We start from the raw sequence: 20678 nt of genomic DNA, 5'->3' as shown, positions 1-20678 counted from the left end.
TGAAACAGCATCTTACAAAACTAAGGACTTGTGATTTTTACATTGGCTTAAAAAATGGTCCTTCAAGTCATCTGCCATTAGAATTGTTTAAGCTTGCAAGAGTACTGGGCTTGGTTAAAAGAAACCCAGCTCTATAAACAATCATTATACTGGCAATTCATCAGCATGTTAGATCTTGTATGAAAGGCAAAATGAAATTTCCTGCTGCTATGATTTTTCACTCCACAACAAATAATCTAAGCTGTTTTGAAACTCCTTTTCATGTCTCTTTTCTGGAAAGCCACCTAAAATCCTTTGTGCAAACAGGGAAAGAAAAAACAATCAAGATAGCAAACTAAGAGGTGGAAATTTCCATCACTGACATCATAGCTGTAAGTTTAGATGAGAACCCCAAATATGGAAGGAGAAGGCCACGGAACAGAAAATACTCTGCCCCGATGTGAAGCGGCAGTGTAAGACAGAAAGCATTTGAATCATGTCCTTTGTTATCTTTGCAAGCAGCTTTTTCTCAAGGAACTAAATGGAAGCTTTGACTAAATTTCAGACCTCATGAAATAAATAAATTAGATTTGAGCTAATTTTATTGTGACTATACCCCAGTTACTCCAGGAGTTAAAATATTATAGCCTCTGTATAAGATGGGTATCTAGTGGCTTAAGTAGAGTATCATCCATGTGGAAGAATAGCAAACAAATGACTGCTATGTAATACCCTGAATGAATGAATGAATGAATGAATCAAGACATATATATCTTGGTTTTGTGGTATTCAAAGTTCTTTCACAGAATCTCTACTTTTAGGATCTTTTCAGGACATCATGACAAAATTAGTACTGAACTGTGGTGTGAATACTTAGAAAACTGGCCAGTGACAGGGAGCTTTTATAAAGCTGCAGAGGCCTTCATGAGAGAATATGATTTCTTAGAGTAGGTGGAATTTGGTTGTGTTATAGAAGAACACTAATATTTATAAAGCAGTTACCCTGTGTTAGAAATGTATTTTTTTTCTGTAACACTTAGAATGTGTTTCTATCCTTGTATTAATTCATGGAGAGTTAGAGAAGTTCATTTGAGACATGTCGGGAGTGGGCAGAGCCAGGCTTTAAGCTTACATCTGTCTATTTTGAAAATCTTTACCATGTTGAGGTCAGTATATTCTTGAAAAAGAGTAACAAACCTAGGGAAAAGGGGATTATTGACTGATGTAAGTTCCAGAAAAACAATCTAAATAGGTATTTCAAATTATTAGAGGAAAAAACAAACATTCAAACAAAAACAGATATAATCGCCAGAAAGTTCTGCTGAAGCTGAAGGTGTTTGTTGCTTTCCTTCTTACTGAGCTTCCTGATGTTGTAAGTTGTCATAATTAGGGATGAAGATGGTATCCCTGGTTGTATTTTCCCCTACCACGACCTCCTCCCCAAATATAATAAATTGGGGCCTGTGCTATATCTTTTTATTTTCGTCCCAAGAGAATATCTTCGAATGATAGAAGTTTCATCATGTTAGGAAGAAAGCAACTGTTAGACATGGGGATTACGTATTACACTTTCCAATATTCCTGAAAAACAACTGGATTTAGCTTCCTCCCTGAATTTGGGAGTATTCTGCACTAAAAGAGCCACTGGGGAGCACATGATGAAGTTCTATACCATTAGTTCTGCTTACTGGGATTTATAGGCTGAGGAACTTTTGTCATCTGCCTTGAATCAACCAAGATGTAGAAGAACACTCTACTGAAAAATGAATAAGGAATGTCTCATTATCTTGCTCCTCTGGGCTTTTGAGTAACCTGTGCTGCTGTGGGAGGTAATTTCTATTACCACTTTGTGAAAAGAGTAAACAAACAAGAAAACCAGGGTCAATGATGCCCTGCCATTACCCCCTTTTCCCTTCCTTAATCAATTTCTCAAAAAGACTATAAAAATTGACTAGATCATCACAAAAGTCTTCTCATTATTTAGGTCTAACTTAATTCCAAAATGCAACAGCAAAGATCATAGTATTATCATGAAACTTTTATTCTCCCTCATAATGAACCGGTTGTAACTTGGCATTTCTCATACCTGTCCTGGAAAACCCTTTTATTTATCTCAGCAAAGTAAGATTTTAATGTTTTAAAACAACTCAGTACTGTTCAATAGAAAATGTATTAAACTTCTTAAAGCAAATCATGCGTGAGCTATGTCAAAGACACAGAGATGGGCCTCTAGGGGCATTTCTCCTAATAAACGTGAGATGCTCTGCTCAAGCTGGAAAAAAAAAAAAAAAAAAAGCATCACATGTTTGTGAAAGATGTGGTTTGGCTGCTACCCTGACAACAAAACCAAGCACATTAGTGACCTAAGGGACTGCAGAGATACCTGCTATTGTTTGACACTAAAAGGAATTGGAAACTTACTAAACACGGAGCAGGTGCAGAGAAACCTCTCATTGTTCTCTCTAAAGCATGGGTTCAGGTGGGAATCCAGCTCACTGAAAAGTATATGATATATACAAGTCATAATAAAGTATGTAATTTGTGATAGTAGGTAAAAATCCAGGAGAGGAACAAATCAGACACAAAAATACAGAAAAACAGACATTTACACAACAGTTTTGAGACACCCATTTAGATTGTTTGAGCCTCGCACTAGACAGAACTCTGAAGAGATGGATATTTCAAATGAAAAATAAAATAGGAAATTGGGAGTGGGACTGGGACTGAGTCATCCATGTGTCTGTCCCATTTCTCCACAAAAATTTGCTGACATCTGCCTGGTCCACTTTTAAAAATATTTTTAGTTATTATGGTGATGCTGAACTAGTAAGAGTGGTGTTTGGAGAGAACATAAGAAGAGTGAATTTGAGAGTCTATCTAAAATCTTTAGGCACTGGTCCATCACTCTTGACATCTTTATAGCCCTTTCCTCTCTCTCTTCTTATTCTCCTTTTGGATCTTTTATTTTTGAAGTATTCCGTTGTTTCCAATTACACCTACAACTCCTGGCTCAAAATATAAAATGCTTTAATCATGTCAAGTAATTATTCAGAACACAGATGAAAATAATTTCGTAACATTGTCCTAAATCCAGAGGATTCATGAATCATTGCTCTTAGAAAACCCTTGACACCCAAGGGATATGTTTTCATGCAGGCAATCACCCTGGGAGATCAACATTCCTATTTTGTGATGTACCTCATGTACAAGATGTGTTTGTTTCTCCTGGCTTAGTAAAGAGCTATTTAAGTGGACCTCTGGTTGGGGTGGAAAGCCTTGAGTTCTGTGCTATTTAGAATGTCTCTCAACTCAATGCTTTGTAATTAACTAATTAATGTTCAAAACACACCTGTGGCACTGGTGGTACTATTCCAACATTTTTCCTGAGTAACAAACACATTAAGCCTTTATGTGAAGTAATCAATAAATGACAACACTGAAAACAAATCCAGGAATCAGTGTCTAAATTACCTGGAAATCACTGGCAGCCAATCTGACCCCAACCCCATCCTTCGCAGGCATTTAAAGCTCATACCACAGAATGTAAGGGGTCTGTTACACTTTGATCTGGAACTTGTATAACGAGGTCATGAACAGAGCAAAGGAGGATGAATATTTTTTTTAAAAACTGGATGGGAGTGCCAGATAAAACGCATGGTGTCTAGTCATACTTGAATTCTAGATAAGCCCAGGAACTACATAAGAAATTGGCAACTTTTCATAGGCATGTTCCGGAGGGACTAAACCTTTTCCCTATGGCAAGATGGTTGGTTCTTAACAGTTTCTCTGCTGACAATCTGTGGCTCCAGAGAGGAAGAGGCAAGAGGATGCCAGGTAGCAAGTAACTCATAAGCCAATGAAAATTAATTAATATACCCCCTTTGCACATGTGTAACTGTTTGTTGATTATCATATACATTGTTTCCTACAAACTAAGAATAGAAAGCCTTCCAACTGTAAAAAATATGAAAAGTAGCTATTTTTCCAACCTAGATATGCCCCTCAAGTTCCACAAACTCTAATTTTTCATATACTCTCATCTTAACCTGCTCATTTAAATGACTGCTAGTCAGTAGCCAGTGCTATATATAAAAAATATCATTTACTCCCTGGGCACTCAGAATAGAGTAACATCTAATCAACAAGGGCAATTGATTATACTTTCTAAGTCATCCCCATACCGTCTCCATTTGCTTTTTCTCTTTATCTTTCATCTGTACTTAGAGTCCAGAGTCTCTAAGTCTCTAGGTTTCCACTCTCTTTTTGTCTTCTCTGCAGAATACATATTACTGTCAGAGTGGTAATTAAAAATTGATCACACCTCTCTTCTGTTTAAAAATCATCAGTGGCTCCTCAATAGCTTATGGAATTTACCCGCAAGGGCCTGTCCTAAGTGGTCCCAGTCCTATTCCCTGCTACTCATTCCCACGCACCTATCCAGGACCCAAGACTCAAAATCCTAGATAGGCGGCTATGTTCCACCTATTCCATTTTATTCTTCCTTCAGGAGCCAGTCCAAGAGTTTTTCACCTACAATCACTTTTCTTAAACCTCCAGAGGAGTTGCTCTCATCATGATTTGACATAACCACCTTCCCCCAACCCATGAGCATCTTATTCATCTTTCTACTCCCATATTTAATCCAATGAGGCACATAGTAGGTAGTCAATAAATACTTATTCAGTTGTTATGTACTCTTTCTCTATTCCTTACTTTAGAAAGAAGAGAACAGAAAGGGTGAGAAAGAGTTCAAAATGCAAGGAGTTCAAAATGAAATAAAAAGAAAAACTCACAAAGTTATGTAATGAGTTCTTCCTTTCACTGTTGTATTTATTATCATTTTCTAAATCTCATTTTATTAATTTTAATTTATGTAGTGAATCAAATGTTTTACTAATCTGTGTACTTGCACTTCACTTTGCAATTTAGGAGTATTTCAATGGTCAGAGAAAATGAAAGTATTGTCAATTCTGAAAATTAGAATATCGCTACCAAGTTTTAAATTAGGTCATAATTTTACTAAAAACCCTAAGTAGATACTAGGGGCAACGCATTATAAGAGCTAGAGTTGCCATGTAAATAAAAATATTTCAGGATGGGGTGGCTCACACCTGTAATCCCAGAACTTTGGAAGCCCGAGGCAGGCAGATTATCTGAGGTGGGGGGTTCGAGACCAGCCTGACCAACATGGAGAAACCCTGTCTCTACTAAAAATACAAAATTAGCCGGGCTTGGTGGCACATGTCTGTAATCCCTGCTACTCAAGAGGCTGAGGCAGGTGAATCGTTTGAACCCAGGAGGCGGAGGTTGCGGTGAGCAGAGATTATGCCACTGCACTGCAGCTTGGGCAACAAGAGCAAAACCCCATCTCAAAAAAAAAAAACTTTCAAATTAACATTCTTGGTCTGCAATATTTCTCATTTGAAAACTTTTCTACTCTTGGTTCGTGGACTTGTCTATAACTTGCTGTGACATAATTAAAGTATCTCTGGGAACCAAAAAAATTTACAAAATGACTGCTTTCAACTATAAAGTCAATAAAATTCCTTATATTACAAATATTCTATGATTCTATTATTTCTGCATGGATAATTTATAGGTCATTCAAGCTTTTTATGTAAGGAGAGAGATTAACAAAAAACTATGGAGATGCCCTTCCAGGAATTTCATTTTCATTCTTGTCTGGGCATTCTGCTTTTAACAACTTACTCTTTGTGTGTAATGTCCCCACCCTTGGTCTCGTGAAACTAGGCATCCCTATATGTGCATTAGCAACACAAAACACAACAAAATTAAGGTTGCTGGTCCATCCCTTCATCTCTGCTGATTTTAGGAATTCAGAAATTTAAGAATATGAGAAGTTTTGATTTGTGGAAGATGAACTAGTATTCATAGGGGTATACTTTAGGAATTCACTAATGAAATTTCTTAAATGATAATCACTTCCTATTATTTATTCAGCTGTGCCCCTTATTATCCTAGACACATTGAATTGAGCTCTCAGAATTTTACCCATAAAATATAGTTCTAATATTAGAACTATATTTAGTTCTAATATAGTTCTAATATTTAATACTAATATTAGAACTATATTTTAGGAGGTCACTTTTAACTTAGTCATCAATGATTTCATGTTTGTAAGCAAATTCTCTGTCAATCATCTTGCCCACTGATGGTCACTGGGGAAAAGGTAAAGGTTGTTCAAAACTCAAAAAGAACATCTTAAGTATATGTATTACCTCAGCGGGTTAGTTATATGTGTATTAAAATGTGACGGGCAGTATATTATTAATCAAAATATGGTTATAACTAAAGGTAAGAAACAGGAATTATTTCAACTTCAAATATAAAGTGAATGCTATTTTGATGGTGACATTTCTTTATAATTAAATATTTTTAAAACATTATTTTAACAAAAAAAGCTTATTCAGAGTACTAAGAGTAATTTGCCTGCTATATATGTATAAACACACACATACACACACACACACACACACACATTTTCTAAGAAGACACTTAAGACATTCATATCTAATTTAAAAAATCTAATTTGGGGACACAAAGGCTTCCAGGGGAGAATTTGACAAAATAACTTGAAGCCTTGAAGCATGAAAAGCCTAAAAAGAATAATAATACAAAACAAAACCCCACACATCAGGGTGTGGAGATGAGCAAATCAGAAACATTTTCCTTATAAAGTTATTAACAACGCAATTACTTTACAAGTCACAGAAAATTATGAACTGCATACAACTTATCATGAAAATACTGCTTCCTGTAACTGAGCTGAGGAATTTAGGGATATGTGTCAAAGGTGAAAACATGTTTCTTTTTCAAGCAAAAGAGATGGGTCATGTGATAATGTTCTACTGCAATATCTTCATGGCTCTCTTGCCAAAAGACTGATGTATATTTAATCACTTTATCTAATGGATGTGATTTCTAAAGTCACAGTTACCCATTAGAAAAGCTCTTGCTCTGATTCAGCTGAGTACTCTGATTACATTTCCTGACTTTGTGGTTTCAGAGAAGCAGAGCTGGTGGAGAATTCCCTGGCTGGATCCATCAATCTTTGCTATGGACAAGAGAATACAATAAGATCATCCAAGTCATTAGGCTTGGGGGTTGGGTAGATTCAATACATCCAAATCTTTAGAGCCAAGTGCCCATACAATTAACTTTAATTACGATGGAATAGATTTTTTTCCCCAAATTCCTTATCTTCTTGATTAGAATGGAAACAAATCTCATTCTGGAGTTTAAAATAATTACCATGAAGCTTATCATCATCATCATACCTGATACCATCTAGAAATATGTGTATGTGCAACGTAATGCAGTAATACTTGAAAAAAATTAAATTCAAGTATAGTGTGACATGTTTACTGTTATAAGATATAGTAAAAAATGTAAGAAAGCGAGACTATATCACAAATAGTCTTTCCTATTGTCTTCATTCTATAGCGTATTCTTGAGAAACAAGAACAATGTTGAAATAATACTTGATGGCTCTAGAAAATAAGCCCTAAACCTGTAAAATGGGGGGAAAAAATCTATAAAGTTGGTATATTGACAAATGTGCCTATCATAATGTGAATGACAATAAGATTTACCCTGGCCTACTTTTAAGAGCATAACAGAAAATTTATAAGAGATAAATCCATACTGACTTATGGATTTATCTGATTTATGGATAATACCCCTTTAAAGATTGTTCTATTCAATCAAGTTTTACATGATTGTTGTATGCATTCCTTTGCTACAAGACCAGAAGTAAAGCACATCCATTGTGATCTAAATAACAGTTAAAATATAAAACACCATGGTAAACCAATGATGGTGATAATTTTAATAAACCTACAAATAAAAGCAGAGTGCAGTAAGACTGAAACTAAGAAACGAAATAATGCATTAGCAAGGACCTTACATCCTGTACTGGAGTATAGAAATATCATTTAGGAAAGCAAGCTTCAAGCACAAAACATCAATCATTAATTAAAATACATCTTGCTTTTAGTATATGCACCTTCATTAGATTCTTAATAAATTGATTAAAAATGTTGTCTCCAGTGGGTTATTTTCTTTTCTTAGTTACAGTAACATTGTACGGTATATTCCTATATACAGATCAAGATACTTTTCCCACATGCAGCATAGTAAGATATTGAGACTTCCATATTAATCAAACTGAAAAATAAGAGAAGGAATTCCAAATCAGAGCCTATTTTAGAACTCTGAGCACTCCATTGAAAACAGGTCTCCAGATTTCTGTGCTGCTCCATTCTGTTGCCACCAACAATTGAAAATTGGTGTCATTTTTTGTGCAAGTGAGATGTGCCATTTTAGTGCTTTTCAATTTAGGAGTGTTAGAAATTGTTCAAATAATGAACTGTTTTCTCTCAACAAAGATTTAAAATTTCCAAGGACAATATCTTTCCATTGTATCTATTTTTGTTTTGTTTTTTTTGTTAAAGCATCACAAATTTCTTTAGGAAAAAGAGCCATGCTGGCTGGGTATGGTGGCTCATGTCTGTAATCCCAGCACTTTGGGAGGCCGAAGTGGGCACACCACTTGAGGTCAGGAGTTCAAGTCCAGCCTGACCAAAATGATGAAACCCGTCCCTTCAAAAACAGAAAAATAGTGAGTCCCTGTCTCAAAAAAAAAAAAAAAAAAGAAAGAAAAAAAGAAAGATCTCTGCTATAAAAAAAAAAAAAAAAAAGCCTTAAAACACTTTGTTGCATAATACCAAGGAAGTTTGAATAAATTATGTAATATTTATTCAATGAACAAGAGACCCTTTCTCTGCAATAGGAAATTTGATAATCTTCCCATGACTAAAAAAAAAAAAAATCGGCGGGGCGCGGTGGCTCACGCCTATAATCCCAGCACTTTGGGAGGCCGAGGAGGGTGGATCACGAGGTCAAGAGATCGAGACAATCCTTGTCAACATGGTGAAACCCCGTCTCTACTAAAAAAACAAAATACAAAAAATTAGCTGGGCACGGTGGCGTGCACCTGTAGTCCCAGCTACTCAGGAGGCTGAGGCAGGAGAATTGCTTGAACCCGGGGGGCGGAGGTTGTGGTGCGCCGAGATCGCGCTATCGCACTCCAGCCTGGGTAACAAGAGCGAAACTCCGTCTCAGAAAAAAAAAAAAAAGAAAAAAAAAAATTGACACACACACAAAAAATCATCTACAGCTCACCACTATGTACAGAATAACCTGTCATGTGTTCAGTCTGGCATAGAAAGTTTTCCTAACCTAATGCTGACACCCTCTTCTCTTCCCGTATTTGCAGTCTACATGCCAGCTACATTATTCTACATTTCATTTTCTCAAAGGTCAGCCAGATGATCCCTGCATAATCATAATGTTCCCTCTGTCTTAGCAGTTTCAACTCTCCTGATCACCTGATTACTTGCTTTATAATATTTGGCTCAATACCTCTTGTATGAAAAGATCTGACTTCACCTCCTTCCTTCCTTCAAATACAAATTCAACTCTTCATCAGCTTCTCTTTCTCCCGTATCTCCAGTCTGCTTTCAGCTGCCAGCAGTCCACTAATGAAGATTTTTATCCTACTTCTACAGTGCTTCATTTCTTTCATCACCCCTGTCTCCTTCAACTAGATTCCAAGGTTCATAGACAGGAAATTTGTCTTAGCATCTATTATCACCAACGTATAGCATGGTATCTGGCACATCATATAAAATTGTTAAATGCTTGCTGACTGAAGATGGTGAAATATTTCTGACCCAAACACCTGAAGAAGCAAGCTCTCTGATTATCTTGCCTTTAAAATAACATAGATGTCACATCGATTTATAAGACAAATTTAATTATTATTTAACAAAATTATTTATGATTTTTTAATATTCCAAGTACATATTCAAATATTTAAAATAATGTGTAACTAACATTGCTTTTACATCAGATATGCTATCTTTAATTTATGGCACTCTCAAACGCTCTATTTCTCCTCATTTAAAAATTAAAACATCCCAAAACAAAGCAATTTCCATCCTTACATGGAGACTAATATGTGCAAAAAATAAAAAGATTCTGTTATTACAACCTGTTTCCCCATTTTAGCGGCATCAAAATACAATTTAAAAACAACGCTATCTGCTGAGGTTGAATTAAAGTAGCTTTTTTCCCCACTCATAAACAGGAACGTTCAAGCTTGGTCAGATTGATGACAAGGGGGACACTACAGTGGACACAAACTAAACTTTGAATTTCTCTAACTTGGGATTATATTAGTCACAGCAGAACTTAAAAATACATTGGGCCCATTTTGACATGTTCACCAGTACTTAAGCACCTTAACATTGTAGATATTTTATTTGAAACATATATTTGATTAAGGATAAATTGCCAGATGTTTGAACCTCCAACAAAGTGATCAATTACTTAATTGTTTTAGAAACCTAGGCACAGATACAATCCTAGATGGTTGATTAATCCTAACTTAATTTTTGTCATTAAAAGTAGTTTATGCAGTTTGAAGCTTGCATGCAAATAACAGGGAGAGGCTATTCTGAAAAGAGTTCATTTCCATTAAATCCAAGACACATTTCTTTGTAGAAAGTTGCATATATGACTAATTTGGGATTACTAATATGGTTGAATATAAACATAGCAATTTTTCATTGAGAGAAAATTTGGAAGACACTGAAAATCATAGAAAAAATAAATTAAATTAACCTATTCAGAGAAAATTGCTGATTTTTTTTCTTTAAGAGTCATCAGAGTCTCTTTCTGTCACTCAGGCTGGAGTGCAGTGGTATAATCATAGCTCACTGCAACCTCCAAACGCATAGGCTCAAGTGTTCTTCCCACCTCAGCCTCCCAAGTAGCTAGGACTACAGGTGTGCACCACTATGTCTGGCTAATTTTTTTTTTTTTTTTTTTTAAACGGAGACTCTCTCTGTCACCCAGGCTGGAGTGCAGTGATGTGATCTTGGCTCACTCCATCACTGCAACCTCCACTTCTTGGGTCCAAGAGATTCTCCTGCCTCCTGAGTAGCTGGGACTACAGGTGTACACCACCATATCCAGCTAATTTTTGTATTTTTAGTAGAGACAGCGTTTCATCATGTTGGCCAGGCTGGTCTCAGACTCCTGACCTCAAGTGATCTGACCACCTTGGCCTCCCAAAGTGCTGGGATTACAGGCAAGAGCCACGGCACCGACCCTAATACTTTTTTATTTTTACTTATTTTATTTTATTTTTTAGCAGAGGCAGGGATCTTGCTATGTTGCCCAGGCTGGCCTCAAACTCCTGGTCTCAAGCTATCCTCCAGTCTCCACCTCCTAAAGCACTAGGATAAAAGGCATGAGCCAACACACCCAACCTGTCTTCTTATGTATATAAATGCTGACAAAATGTTTTCCAGAAAGGCTATAAAAATATATATCCTCTTTAGCAACATGTAAGCATATTTTTTTCCACAATGTTAAGTATAGTCATTTTAAAAAATACTTCATAATTTGATTTTTAAAAAGTTTTCATCTAAAATGTGAATTTCATAAAACATTTCTTGTTCTTCTTTGGTAAATCTCTTTAGTCTGTTGATCTTTTTTCTACTGAAATATTCATTATTTCCTTCTTTGCTAAGGGTTTTTTTTTTGCTTGGGTGTGTGCTAAGGATATTGATGCCTTTTCACAAAAATTTCTTTTTCTCTTTTGCCAGTTTGTCATCTTTTAATGTTTGTCTTTACTGAAATTGGTTTTCAAAAATGAATAGAAATATGTAATTACTCTTTAAAGGAACTATGCTCTTACTTTATCATTAAAAATATTTACTTTTTGTCCCTAAATATTTTTTTCCTAGTGAGAGGGCAGAGTTTTATTTTCGACATATTTCTGGGAAACAGAGGCCTAGAAATGAGATTTTTCACACAGTCCCTGGAGTCTTGTCTGAGGCAGGCTGAGGTTGCTTCTTTACCTCAAATTGAGCTACTCAGCTCAACCTCTGCCACTTCTCTTTTCTCAGTGTTTGGGTCATCCACCTCCTCAGAGCTGCTGCACAACATTTATTGTATTTAGAATTTGGTATAATAAAGTTTTTTTAAATGACTCTATTCTAAATAAACCTTATAGTAATACTCTACATTTTCACACATTATGGTTTGCAAAAAAAAAAAAAAATCATTCATTCGAGTTGATTCCAGACATATTTTAGAGGACCTGTTATTTATCATCCTAAGTATCAGAGCAGTTAATAACTCCAAGAACAGAAAAATTTTAAGTTGAAAAGTTAGGTCCAAACTGCAGGTTTATGACTCCCATTTTTTTTTCCTAAGTAGCATTCTTATGTTTATTTTTGAAGAATAAATTTAGCTACAAAACTCAAAAGTATGTATAATGAAAAGTAATTCTCTCACTCTCCCCTGTTTCCCATCCAAATTCCTGCCCTGTGGACAACCACAATATCAGTACCTTGTGTATCCATCCATGTGGTTTTATCAGTATGTATATATCTACTCATTTTTTTCATGCAAATAATACCCTATATAAACATTGTTTCATACCTTGCCTTTGTCACTTAAAAATCAGAGTTGGAAATCTTTCTGTATTAGTATGTATAAAGCCACTTCTTTTTATAACAGCTTCATAAATTCCTATTGTATAGCTGTACCCAAATTATTTAGTCATTCTCACACTGTAGAACTTTTAGGCTGTTTCCTAAAGCTACAATAATTTATCTTCTGATGAATAGTGGGTTTTTTTTTTTAATGTACTCTTTTGTGCATACATTTCTGTTTTTATAATTTTTATTTTAAGTTCAGGGGTACATGTGCAGGTTTATTATATAGGTAAACTTGTGTCATGCGGTTTTGTTGTAAGGCTTATTTCATCACCAAGGTATTAAGCTGAGTTCCCATTAGTTATTTTTCCTGATCCTCTCCCTCCTCCCACCCTCCAATGGGCCCCCGTGTGTCTTGTTCCTATCTATGTGTTTATGTGTTCTCATCATTTAGCCCTCACCTGAGGACATTCTCATGAACAGTTTCACAGTACAGTATTTTATTTGTGAGACAAGTACCTCAGAGTGAAATTGCTGAGTCATAATCATATATGTGTTTTTAATTTGCCATAATAAAATATTGCCAAATTCTCTTTTATTACCCAGTGTTATGCCTACATGGCCACAGCTGAATTTGTACCCTGCCCTAACTCTGCTTATCTTTGAGAAACAGGTAAAATGTTCCATTTGTAACCAGACCAGCTGAGATTGGTTAGAACCAAGATAGGTGACTAAAGGACTTCAAGAAGATCTCAGGCATTCTCATTTTCATGCTAAATGACACTCCCACAAGTGCCATGACAGTTGATAATTGCCATGACAATGACCAGAAGAAGCCATAAAAGGACAAACAGGAAGGTGGCACTCTGGTTCCAAGAAGTTCATCACCTCTTTCTGGAAAGGACAACATTCACTTTTAATGTCCAACTTCTTCCTTAGAGAAACTTTATATTTTAATTCCCTCATTCCTCACTAGTCAAGAAGTTGACTTGTGAGCCACACTTGTACTTCTCCATGCTTTGGCCAGCGAATAAATCTTACATTGCTTTACGCTCATTTTTTCTGTTTCTTGTATTGACTCTAATACCAAACAGGGAAAGATGACACCTTTTGAAGCCACCAAGGAGGTTACTGGTAACACCTTCATAAAGGTCTACCAATCCATACTCTCCCCCAAACAGTGTGTCTGGGATTGTTTGTACATACCTTCAACAGAGTGTTTCATATATATATATATATATATATATATATATATATATATATATGAAATATAATATGTATATATATATGAAATATAATATATATATATTTTCATCTTTGTGATCCTAATAAGTGGGGAATAAAAACTTGTTAATTCTGATCATTTAGTTTGCATTTTCTTTTGTGAGTGAGGTTGGGGATCTTTTCATATCCTTAGATGCCATTTGTGCTTCGTTTCCTGTGCCCTGTCTGTTTGTAGGCTTGTCCACTTTTGTGATAGACTGTCGTTATTTTATTAATTTAGGAACTTTTAACAAAATAATAAAATCAGCTTTTTTTCCTATGGTGTATAATACAAATATTTTTATAAATTTTCTGTTTTTGTTTCTTTTGGTTTATGGTAGTTTTGACTTTTAAAAACATCTACATTTTAATTAAATTGAATTCACTAATCCCTTCTCCAGTGGCTAATATGTTTTATATTACCTTAGAAAAGAATTTCTACTTCAAGATTTTGAAAGAATTCTTGGATCCTTTGTCGTTCATAAGTGTGATGATTGGGTTTTCACATGCATGTGTGAGATATTCCTCCCTCAAACCTTGTAATGACATCGATATACTATCCATCTCACATGAAAAGAAAAAAGAACAGAAAACCCTCACATGTTTTCTTCCAGCAGATTTGTGGGTTATATGTTATTTTAAATATTTGATTCGACTAAAATGTATCTTGAGTTAGATGGCAAAGTAGTAATCTGAATTTATATTTATCCACATGACTTCTCAGGTGTCCCAATGATATCTATCAAATAATATTTCTGCCAACCTAGTTAAGATGCCACCTTTATAATTCTCAAATATAATTATGTCTACTTCTAGATATCACATTTTCTTCCAGTGAACTATCTATTTAGGTCATCATACTATTTTAATTACTCTATTTGCATAAAATGGCATTATATATTAGGGTTGGTGCTAATAGATATTACTCTTTTATGTGTATATATTTTCCTAACTAATTAGAATTAGATTATCTAATTCCAAATGAGAACAAGTCTATTTTTATTTTTGTTGGGATTACAATATATTTATAAATTAAAAGGAACTACCAACTGCAAGTACCCTTACTCCTTTTATAATACCTCTTCTTTAGATTATAAAAACAAAGTATGCCAAGTATAATATCACAAGAAAAACAGGCTGGCTACTCATTTTAAAGCCTCTAATGTTAAGTGTATCAATATGTAAGAAATCAAATACTTTTCATTAAATACTTGCCTGATTGTTGAAATCATACCGTTGCATCATTCATAAGTAACATTATGTTAGTCATGTAAATAAATTCTTAAAATAGTTATTATTTATTAGAAATGCTTAATTTGGTAGATGGCAAACCAGTTTAATAACTTGAAGAAGAGTAGTTCAATATTTCATGTCCTAAAATCATTCAATTTTATGGCACTTTATGATATTTGAACAAATGGTATGCAAAACAAATTAAGCTGTATATGCGATCATTTTATATTTAGACGACTGATAGGCACTTATATCTAGATTCCATGATTATTAAAATATTGTGATGTGGGTATTTCATAATACCCTGTAATAATGATTTATATTATACATTTAGCTAGAAGTTATTCTTATGTATAGCCTTTTAAAATATAGTATTCCTCAAGTTTATAAGAAATTAAAATTTATAATCTTAAGAAGTGTATTACTTTGGGAAAAATGAAGATTACTGTCAATATTTACTGGCATATCTGAACCTTTTAATAAAAAATTCATGAAGTCTCATCTATACAGCATGTATGAAGGAAAACAGAAAATACTTCTTAGTTCACATTAAATCCCATCTCTCTGTTAAGCCTTTATTGAGAGCAAAAATTATCACAGACTTAGATGACCTTTGGGGTCACTAACATATGGCTGCAGCAGAGATTCTACACTTTTATTTAAATCATTAGAAAGAAAATGTCTTTCCAATATTATTATACATGTATCCACTTCCCTCAAAACATCAGCCTGATTTAGGAGAAAGTGCATAATAATGACTTTGGCGCCAGGCAGACTTCGGTTTGAATTTCCTGTTTATTCCATATAATTAGCTCTGCAGCATTATGCAAATTCCCCACAAATGAAAGGGAGAAATATCTCTGTCTTACAAGGTTATCGTGTAGAATAGAAATAGTTTCAGTAAATTGCCTACCACAGTGCCTGGGCTAAATAAATAACAGCAAGATTATTATCCTTCTTCCCTATAAAGGCTGCAGTTTTTAAATAATAAGCTATGAGTTGGCCAAAAAATGCTAAATCTTACCAAAATCTTACCAAAATCTTATGTGGAGCATATTTATTACCTAAGTTTTATCTTGTTTGTCAAACATGTTTATGGCTTTAATTTAAAATATAGATCTGCAGTAAAATAATAAGACAGCATAACACAGTTGTTAAATTTGTGGCTCCAGGGTGAGAGAGACGTGGGTTCAAATCCCATCTCTACTGCTTACCAGCTTATGTGATTGGGGAATTTAATTAATCTCTCTAAAGCTCAGTTCTCATATAGCAAAACAGAGCTGAAAATAATTATCTATAAGGTCATTTTAATTGAAAAAATGAGACACTATATTTTAATCACTTAGCACATTTCCTGGTACAATTTAAGTACACAACACATTATAACTGTTATTATTAGTAATTTTAGCAATTTTCTTATAAGTTGATTTTGTATAGCTAAAGCTAATGTTCTTCAGAAAGGAGAATATATTTGCTTACTTTGTAATAGAAAAGCTTTTGTATTGCATATACAAAAACTTTTCTTCTTAAAGAGCTTTCAACTCAGGCTATTTTTGTTTTTGTTTTTGTTTTGTTTTTTTTTTTTTTTTTGAGATGGAGTTTCACTCTTGTTACCCAGGCTGGAGTGCAATGGCGCAATGTCAGCTCACCGCAACCTCCGCCTCCTGGGTTCAGGCAATTCTCCTGCCTCAGCCTCCTGAGTAGCTGGGATTACAGGCACGCGCCACCATGCCCAGCTAATTTTTTGTATTTTTAGTAGAGACGGGGTTTCACCATGTTGACCAGGATGGTCTCAATCTCTTGACCTCGTGATCCACCCGCCTCGGCCTCCCAAAGTGCTGGGATTACAGGCGTGAGCCACCGCGCCCGGCCTCAGGCTATTTTAAAGACTAAAATGTTTGCTTATAGCAAAACCAAGACTACACTGCTTTCTACCAACAAATAGCAATATATGACACACACAGCCATTTTAGTTCCTGCCAATACAAAGTTCATTAGTTCATTCAGTGCCTACAGGATATGGGCCTTGCTTTGAAGGTGACATAAATTCTTAAATCCATCAGGTTTGAAAAATGTGAATATACCAAACATACCGGGGATATTGAAAGATTTAATAACAAAAGCATTGGAATATCATGGGAACCAAAGAAATATAATAAAATAATTGAAAGTAAGAAAATAATAAATGTGGCAAGTGCATAGAAGATTAATCACTTGATAGTAATAATGACCCTCTAGGACTGAGCAGAATTATACAAAAGTTTAAAATAATGGGCCTAGGCAATAGCCAGCAAGATACAAGGAATATTATTATTATTTTTAATGAAAATGCTCTAGCATGGGTCAGAGGATTTTTCATTAGCAGTGGAAGCTCCAGAACTTAATGCTAAAGCCAGAAAAGACTAAGTGTTCATTCAAGAAGGCAAAATCCAAGCACGGTAACAGCTGCAGATAAAATATTCCTGATGGGGCAGGGATTGTTAAATGGACTCAAAGCCCTTTCATTCAATATCAAAATAAGTGAGTTAAGAAGCATACATGCCAAAGTATTCTTTGGAACATTTGTGGAGATTGTCAAAACTGGTGACACCTTCTCATACGATTTTCGATGAAGACATTCTTTAAGGATCTATATTAGCAAAAGAAGGGTGTAATCTGGTTTTAGGCATCAAAAGGAACAGTTTATTTAGTGGAAATTCATCTGGAGATGGTAAAGTACTGTGGTATAAACAACATAAGTTTACAAACAAACCTTTTGCAAACTACCATGTTCATAGATATAACTTCCAGTGTTTCTTACATCTCTGCTCTCTCTTGGAACAAAAGGCTATGATTATGGCAAGGTGTCTAGTAGCCCTGACCATAATCTGGGAGTATGATGAAACTCCTGTGATAGCGTTTAAAATGCATTCTCTTTCTGTTGTTGTTGTTTAAAATATATTCAAAGATAAAGGGTATGGCTATTTTTTAAGGGCGAATTAAATGTATGATGGTATTTCTTACTTTCTGCCATTTTGAGGCAAAATTTTCAGAACCTCACAGATATAAACTGGTTTGGAGTCATGGACAATATTCAAAATTTGATAGTGATCACAGAGTAACAAGTGAATAGGAAGAAAATAATTTCTATCCTTCCTCAAATTTATATCCCAGAAGGAAGTGTTTTGCCTAAACACTTGCTTTATCTCAGAATCCAAGTTCCCTGGTCAAATTTATATTCCAAAAGTAATTAAAATTATTCAATTATTATTTTAAAATTATTAAATTTATTAGAAATATAAATTTGACCAGGAGCCTGGATTGTGAGAAAAAGCAAGTGTTTAGGCAAACACGGTTCACAACAATTTAATGACAACGGTGTTGAACTTCTATTTACAGACTTCTTTTTGCTATTCTAATTAATGAATTGACCTGCTTATTTTTTAAATGTCCATATGTCTTATTTTCATGAAAACGCAAAATATGCTTAGTGACCTTGAGTTTCCATAAATAGTCGCCATTTTTCATTTGCTTGTAACTCCCCAATGGAAAAAGGTATTGCCTAGGGGACTTAACCTCTACAAGGACTGTCTAATGGAACAAGAAATAACTGGTATAAACTCCAACCTTAAAACTTCAGCTTTCGGCCGGGCGCGGTGGCTCACGCCTGTAATCCCAGCACTTTGGGAGGCCGAGGTGGGCGGATCACGAGGTCAAGAGATCGAGACCATCATGGCCAACACGGTGAAACCCTGTCTCTACTAAAAATACAAAAAAAAGAAAAAAAAAATTTTAGCCAGGTGTGGTGGCATGCGCCTGTGGTCCCAGCTACTTGGGAGGCTGAGGCAGAAGAATCGCCTGAACCCAGGAGGCGGAGGTTGCAATGAGCTGAGATTGCGCCACTGCACTCCAGCCCGGTGACAGAGCAAGACTCCGTCTAAAAACAAAACAAAACAAAAAAGAAACTTCAGCTTTCAGTAACAAACTCTTCTGAAAACACCTTAACAAAACTGAGTGAAAAATAAGTGATTTTACTAACAAGGGAAAGAAGAGAGATTTTTGAACTTGCTTAATTAAAAGAAACCAAGACTCTAAATAGGAGAAATCATTGATCTGCTTGACCATTGAGAAAAGAAGATAGCTTTTGTTTTTCACTCATTTACTCAATTTGTTTACTCAAGTATTAAGTGCCTACTTTGTGCAAAGCATCCTAAAAGGGTCTGTGTGGATTACAACTGCAGCAAAATAGAATCCTTGCTTGACTTAATCATATCTAGGATAGAAAATTTAGAGTCTCTAAATTTATTAACTAGCTAGGCAAGAATATTTTTCCCCATCAGGAATTCTCCTAAATTGCTACTATAATCATCCAACAAGTCAAAAATTTTAATCCTAGTATAAAAGAAAAGACAGAACAAAACAAAATGAAATGAGAGTTCTTATAAAGGAAGGCACATGTTCATGGTAAGGTACATTTAGACTAAAAACCAGATCTCTGAAGGCAACGGGTAGGGGAAAGCTGGAAACTCTCTTAGAATCTATAAAGTATATAGGATGTTTTTAAAAAAATCACCAATAAATCACAGACCTAAACATTGGAGTTAGAACTATAAAATTGTAAGAAGATATCATGGGGAAAAATCTTCAAGACATTAGATCTGGCACATGGACGTGGAACCAAAAGCACAGGCAACAAAAGAAAAACAGAGGTGAACTGGATTTCGTCAAAATTAAAACTTTTGTACATCAAAGAACACTACCAGAAAGTGAAAAGGCAATCCACATAATGGGAGAAAATAATTGCAAATCATATATCTGGTAAGGGTTAACATTGGCAATACATTAAAAATTCCTACACCTCAACAAAAAATAAACAAGCAGATTAAAAATGAACAAAGGATTTGAAAGGACATTTCTCCAAAGAAAGGTCAATCAGTACATGGAAAGATACTCAACATCACTAATCATTTGGGAAATGCAAATCAAAACCACGATAAAATATCACTTCATACTTGGTAGGATGGCTATTGTTAAAAAAAAAAAAAAAAAAAGGAAAAGCAGCATCAACAAGGATATGGAGAAATTATAACCCATGTGCATTGCTGGTAGGAATATAAAATAGTGCAGCTGCTGTGGAAAACACTGTGGTGGTTCCTCAAACATTAAACAGAATCACCACATGGTCCAGCAATTCTACTTTAGGGCATGTATCCTAAACAATTGGAAGAAGGGACTCAGATAGTTATCTGTACACCAGTGTTCATAGCAGCATTATTCATAGTAGCCAATAAGTGAAAACAACCCAAATGTCTATCAACAGATGAACAGATAAACCAAATGTGGTACGTAGGCACAGTGTAATACTATACAGCCTTAAAAAAAGAAATAAAATTCTGATATATGCTAGGACCTGGATTAACCTTGAAAATATTATGCTAAGTAAAATAAGCCAGACAGAAATAGACAAGTGCTGTAGGGTTCCACTTATATCAGGAACCTAGAATAGTCAAATTTATAGAAAATGTAGAATAGTGATTACTGGGAGATAGGGGGAGAGAGGAATGGGGAGTCACTGTTTAACAGTTACCCAGTTTTCGTTTGGAATGATGAGAATGTTCTGAAGATGGATAGTGATGATCGTGTACAACATGAATGTAATTAATGCCTCCGAATTGTACATTTGAAATGGTT

The 20678-nt window shown here is 35.0% G+C and overlaps 1 non-coding gene across 1 annotated transcript; it reads left to right on the top strand.

The window, feature by feature from the left end:
- Nucleotides 1-14242: 14242 nt before the first annotated feature.
- On the top strand, nt 14243-14345 carry LOC135277143 (small nucleolar RNA U13). The gene has a single exon (XR_010344741.1). It is a non-coding gene; the product is annotated as a small nucleolar RNA U13 (small nucleolar RNA).
- Nucleotides 14346-20678: the final 6333 nt, after the last annotated feature.

Source organism: Aotus nancymaae, unplaced genomic scaffold (assembly GCF_030222135.1).
Source record: "Aotus nancymaae isolate 86718 unplaced genomic scaffold, 86718_ANA_hifiasm-v0.15.2.pri h1tg000029l, whole genome shotgun sequence".
Lineage (NCBI taxonomy): Eukaryota > Metazoa > Chordata > Mammalia > Primates > Aotidae > Aotus > Aotus nancymaae.
This window is presented reverse-complemented; position numbering and strand designations above follow the sequence as displayed.